Source organism: Ovis aries, chromosome Y, assembly GCF_016772045.2.
Source record: "Ovis aries strain OAR_USU_Benz2616 breed Rambouillet chromosome Y, ARS-UI_Ramb_v3.0, whole genome shotgun sequence".
In the NCBI taxonomy this organism is placed as follows: domain Eukaryota; kingdom Metazoa; phylum Chordata; class Mammalia; order Artiodactyla; family Bovidae; genus Ovis; species Ovis aries.
The window spans coordinates 16,890,782-16,897,890 of NC_082741.1; positions in this window are offsets into that span (position 1 = coordinate 16,890,782).

Sequence of the window (7,109 nt, forward strand, 5' to 3'; positions counted from 1 at the left end):
GTAAAGTCCCAAACTCATTCTATGAGGCTCCCATACCCTAATACCAAAACCAGACAAAGATATCACACACAAAAAAGAAAACTATAGACCAATATCACGGATGAATATAGATGCAAAAATCCTCAAGAAACAAAATTCTAGCCAACTGATTCCAATAACATATTAAAAAGATCATATATCATGACCAAGTTGGATTTATCCCAGAGATTCAAGGATTATTCAGTATTAACAAATCAATCAATGTGATACACCATCTTAACAAATTGAAGGGTAAAAACCACATGATTGTCTTGATAGATGCAAAGAAAGCCATTGAAAAAAATTCCATAGCCATTTATGATGAAAATTCTCTAGAAAGCAGGCATAGAAGGAACATATTGCAACATAATAAAAGTCATATACAACAAACCCACAGCAAACATTGCCCTCAATGGGGAAAATTGAAAGCATTGCCCCTAAAAACAGCAACAAAACAACAGTGAGAACTCTCACCACTACTATTGAACATAGTTTTGAAAATCCTGCTGCTGATGCTGCTAAGTCGCTTCAGTTGTATCCGATTCTGTGCGACCCGAGAGACGGCAGCCCACCAGGCTCCCCCATCCCTGGGATTCTCCTGGAAAGAACACTGGAGTAGGTTGCCATTTCCTTCCCCAATGAATGAAAGTGAAAAGCAAAAGTGAAGTTGCTCGGTCGTGTCTGACTCTTCGCTACCGCGTGGACTTCAGCCTACCAGGTTCCTCTGTCCATGGGATTCTCCAGGCAAGAGAACTGGAGTGGGATACCGTTACCTTCTCTTAGCCACAAGCAATCACAGAACAAAAAATATAAAAGGAATCCAGACTGGAATATAAGTAAAACTCTCATTGTTTGCAGATGACATGATCCTCTACAGAGAAAACCAGAAAGATACCACCAAAAAATTACTAGAGCTAACCAGCAAATATAGTAAAGTTGCATATTATAAAATTAACACACAGAAATCCCTTGCATTCCTATACACTAAAAATGAAAAATTAGAAAGAGAAATTAAGGAAACAATCCCATTCATTACTGCAACACAAATGATGAAATACTTAGGATATATTTGCCTAAATAAACCAAACACCTACATATAGAAAACTACCTAACACTGATAAAAGAAATCAAAGATGACACAAGCATTTGGAGGAATATACCATGTTCATAAATCAGAAGTATCAATATAGTGAAAATGAGTATACTACCCAAAGCAATTTACACATTCAACACAATCCCTATCAAGCTACTAATCATATTTTTCACAGAACTAGATCAAATGATTTCACAATTTTTATGGAAACACACACACACACAAACTGGAATAGACAAAGAAATCTTGAGAAAGAAGAATGGAACTGGAGGAATCAACCTGCCTGACTCTAGACTACACTACACAGCAGCAACAGTCATCAAGACGTTATGTTCCAAAGAAAAATATAGACCAGTGGAACAAAGCAGAAAGCCCAGAGATAAATCCACACACCTATGGACACATTATCTTTGACAAAGGAGGCAAAAATATACAGTGGAGAAAAGACCGTCTCTTCCACAAGTGGTGCTGGGAAACTGGCCAACCATATGTAAAACAAGTGAAACCAGAAGACTTTGTAATACCATACACAAAAATAAAATCAAAATGGATAAAACATGTAAATTTGAGACAAGAATTTATAAAACTCTTAGAAGAAAACATAGGCAGAACACTCTCTGACATACATCACAGCAAGATCCTCTATGACCCACCTCCGAGAGTAATGGAAATAGAAACAAAAGTAGACAAATGGGGCCTAATTAAACTTAAAAGCTTTTGCACAATGAAGGAAATCACAAGCAAGATTAAAAGGCAGCTTCAGAAAGGGACAAACTAATTGCAAATGAAACAATTGACAATGGATTAATCTCCAAAATATATAAGCAGGTAATGCAGCTCAATATTAGAAAAATAAATGACCCAGTCAAAAGTGGACCAAAGAACTAAACAGACATTTCCCCAAAGAAGACATAAAGAGGTCTAATACACACATGAAAATATGCTCAACATCACACATTAATAGAGAAATGCAAATTAAAACCTCAATGAGGTATGCTGATTCACATGCCTGTCAGAAAGGCCACCATCAAAAAGTCTACAAAAATAAAGACTGGAGAAGGTTTAAAGAAAAGAGAACCATAATACGCTGTTAGTGGGAATGCAAACTGGCAAAGCCACTATGGGAAACAGTATGGAGACTCCTTCAAAAAGCTGGAAACAGAATTGCCATACAACCCAGTAATCCCACTGCTGGACATAGACACCGAGGAAAACAGAATTGAAAGAGATACATGTACTCAATGTTCACTGCAACATGGAAGCAACCTAGATGTCCCCTGGCAGACGAATGGATAAGAAAGTTGTGGCACATATAAACAACAGAATACTCAGTTCAGTTCAGCCACTCAGTCGTATCCGACTCTTTGTGATCCCATGAATTGCAGCATGCCAGGCCTCCCTGTCCATCACCAAATCCTGGAGTTCACCCAAACTCATGTCCATCGAGTTGGTAACGCCATCCAGCCATCTCACCCTCTGTTGACCCCTTCTCCTCCTGCCCCCAATCCCTTCCAGCATCAGAGTCTGTACCAATGAGTCAACTGCTCACATGAGTGGCCATAGTATTGGAGTTTCAGCTTGAACATCATTCCTTCCAAAGAAATCCCAGGGTTGATCTCCTTTAGAATGGACTGGGTGGATCTCCTTGAAGTCCAAGGGAGTCTCAAGAGTCGTCTCTAACACCACAGTTCAAAAGAATAAATTCTTCGGTGCTCAGCTTTCTCCACAGTCCAACTCTAACATCCACACATGACCGCTGGAAAAACTATAGCTTTGACTAGACGGAACTTGGTTGGTAAAGCAATGTCTCTGCTTTTGAATATGCTCTCTAGGTTGGTCATAACTTTCCTTCCAAGGTGTAAGCATCTTTTAATTCCATGGCTGCAATCACCATTTGCAGTGATTACTCAGTTATAAAAAAGAATGCATTGAGTCAATTCTAATGAGGTGGTGAAACTGGAGTCTATTATACAGAGTGAAGTATGTCAGAAAGAGAAACACCACACAGTAACTAATGCACACAGATGTGTCTCTTTTGCTGCCTTGCATATAAAGCCATCGTTACAATCTTTCTAACATATAATAACACATATATGCATTAATATATTTTATGGTGCTTATCTTTCTGACATACTTCACTCTATATAATAGGCTCCAGTTTCATCCACCTCATTAGAATTGATTCAATGTGAATAGCACTGAAACATGTGTATTACCATATGTAAACGAAATGACTATGCAAGTTCAATACATGAAGCAGGGCACTCAAACCTGGTGCTCTGGGACAACCCAGAGGGATGGTGGGGTGAGTGGGACACACGTCATCTGATTCCTGTAGCTGACTCCTGTCAATGTATGAGAAAACCACCTCAATATTGTAAAGTAATTATCCTATTAAAATTTTTTTAAGTATTATGTTTGGATATTTAAATCCAGATAGTATAATGGACACCAATCTGACAAGCATTCTCCTAAACCATTGTTAGCACCTATGTGAATTGGCTATGGGAAGATGTTGAATGATCACAATTATTAAATCTATTTTTACTACAAAAATAAGAGAAAATACAATGTACAAAAATATGGTAAAAAATACAGCAGGTCGTATATCTCATGTGGGGTTTTTAATCAGGACAAATAAGGAACTCCTCAACTCAACAAAAAAAGGAATACTCTAATTGTAAAGCAGCCAAAGAATTTGAATAAACATTTTTCCAAAACTCTATAAATGGCCAGTGAGCACATTTTTCATTAGTTAGTACAAAGCAAACATAAGCTATAAGATACCACATCAATTAGAAAAACAAAAGAATGTTTGTGAGGATCTAGACAAGTGGAAATGTAGCAAATTACCAACAAGTTTTTAATTTAAAATGTTTGTTGAACTTGGTCATTATCATTCCTTGAGCTTACCTGCCTGCCAGAACATCTAAATAAGCTTGCTTTGAGTCTCATCCATGATGGTTCTACCTGAGTAAGTATTCAAAGTGAGGACAGCATGATAGGAGTGAAGCAGGCAAAAAAATCTGCAAGTTCAGTTCAGTTCAGCCACTCAGTCGTGTCCGACTTTTTGCGACCCGATGAATTGCAGCACGCCAGGCCTCCCTGTCCATCACCAACTTCCAGAGTTCACTAAAAGTCGCATCCATCGAGTAAGTGATGCCATCCAGCCATCTCATCCTCTGTCGCCCCCTTCTCCTCCTGCACCCAATCCCTCCCAGCATTAGAGTTTTCTTCAATGAGTCAGCTCTTCGCATGAGGTGACCAAAGTACTGGAGTTTCAGCTTTAGCATCATTACTTCCAAAGAAATCCCAGGGTTGATCTTCCGAATGGACTGGTTGGATATCCTTGCAGTCCAAGGGACTCTCAAGAGTCTTCTCCAACACCACAGTTCCGATGCATTAATTCTTCGGTGCTCAGCCTTCTTCACAGTCCAACTCTCATATCCATACATGACCACAGGAAAACCCATAGCCTTGACCAGACGGACCTTTGTCGGCAAACTAATGTCTCTGCTTTTGAATATACTATCTAGGTTGGCCATAACTTTTCTTCCAAGGAGTAAGTGCCTTTTAATTTCATGGCTGCAGTCATACCTGCAGTCATTTTGGAGCCCCATAAAATAAAGTCTGACACTGTTTCCAGTGTTTATCAATCTATTTCTCATGAAGTGATGGTATAAGATGCCATGATATTCATTTTCCTAATGTTGATCTTTAAGCCAACTTTTTCACTCGTCCCTTTTATTTTTCATCAAGAGGCTTTTTAGTTCCTCTACACTTTCTGCCATAAGGGTGGTGTCATCTGCATATCTGAGGTGATTGATATTTCTCCCAGCAATCTTGATTCTAGCTTCTGTTTCTTCCAGTCCAGCGTTTCTCATGATGTACTCTGCATATAAGTTAAATAAGCAGGGTGACAATATACAGCCTTAACACACTCCTTTTCCTATTTGGAACCAGTCGTTTGTTCCATGTCCAGTTCTAAATGTTGCTTCCTGGCCTGCATATAGATTTCTCAAGAGGCAGGTTAGGTGATCTGGTATTTCCATCTCTCCCAGAATTTTCCACAGTTTATTGTGATCCACACAGCCATACATTACTACTGGAAGGAAAAAAAAAAATAGCCTTGACTAGACGGATGTTTGTTGACAAAGTAATGTCTCTGCTTTTGAATATGCTATCTAGTTGGTCATATCTTTCCTTCCAAGGTGTAAGCATATTTTAATTTCCTGGCTGCAGTCACCATCTGCAGTGATTTTAAAGTCCCCCAACATAAAGTCTGACACTGCTTCCACTGTTTCCCCATCTATTTTGCATGAAGTGATGGGACCAGATGCCATGATCTTTGTTTTCTGAATGTTGAGCTTTAAGCCAACTTTTTCACTCTCCTCTTTCGTATTCATCAAGAGGCTTTTTAGTTCATCTTCACTTTCTGCCATAAAGGTGGTGTCATCTGCATATTGAGGTTATTGATATTTTTCCCAGCAAACTTGATTCCAGTTTGTGCTTCTTCTCAGTAATCATTCTCAGCTGCCTCATGAAGAGGCCTAGGAAGAGATGTACATTGGAATTAATGTATGTGCAGATACTTATTTTTGAAGCAATTTAACAAGAAAGTATGCAATTTCAAACGATTCTACACCAGATAGTGAAAGTGAGGAATGACAACTGAGCCAAGATGAAAAATAAATTATTCCTAGTTCTATACAAGTGATTTACAGGATGGATTAATGAAAATTATCAGAAATAATTCTCGAATGAAAATCTATTTTAACCCAAGGCTTCACTGAAGACAATGATGGGAATATTTTCAAAGAATTTAACCACTGACAATACTGTTTAAAGATGAGTTCAGAAGGAAAAAAGAAATGCAACAATATGGAAATCCAATGCAAGTATCAGTTGTTGCAAAAACTAATCCATTGTTAGAAGAACCAGGATACAATGCCGAGGGAGAGGTAGAAATTTATCCTGGAACCTGGACCCTAGGAATTTAAGAGATTAATTATTCAAATTCTGCTTCAGAAACTCAGTAAGTGATAGGAAGAAAAGAAACAGGACCCAAAGTCAGCCCAGAATCAGAGTCATTAGGGTGAGTTTCCATTAAAATTCAGAGTCTTCAGATCCTTTTCCACAGGGGATAAAATATGACCTGCTTTCCAACCCGAATGAATACTATTTTGAAATGATAAAACTCCATACACATTTCAGCTTTGCTATCAGAACAGTACTAGTATATTGCCTCTTGATACCATCTCATGCACCTAAGCACAGGCTTGGACCTCAGGCCAATAAATTGTGATCATGTTGGGCATGGGACCAACTCTGAAGATGGGGTTTCTGACAGCAAGGCGTACACAAAGCCATCACAGGTCTGTACTCGTTACTGTTTGAACTTGTAACTCATATGTATTTTGAATGCAGTGATTCAAAATTTAATATCACTATTTATTCATATAAAGCTTGGGACTATTTCAAGACTAACCTAGAGTGGCATCACGCAACTGGCCAATATTTCTTTTCTTGGCTCAATTAGCCGGTTAAGGAGAAGAAATAACCACAAAATTAGGAAGAAGGAGTACTGCAACTGGCCAATAAATGTCCAAGTGCTAGCCCCCAAATAAAGGCTGTAGTGAGAACTTGGAATTACTGACAGAACACACACAAAGCCAACCAAGTCTGATAGATTAGGGAGTCGCTTCTGCTGGACACAAAGGAAAGCCATGCAAATTCAGGAGGAAAAAGTGGCCAAAATAATGTCCCATCATCCTGTATCATTTTTATTGGTTTAGAATACAAAAATACCCTAATTACTGATTTTTGGAACAAAAAGTACGGAAAGACCAAAAGATAAAGGGGAAAAAAGATATTTAAAAACAATAAACAACAGCATTATAGAATGAGACAATGAAATAAGTTCAAGTCTATCACTGCAATATACCAAACTAGGCTGAACATGCATTCATGTGAACATACACGAATTTATCAACTAGAA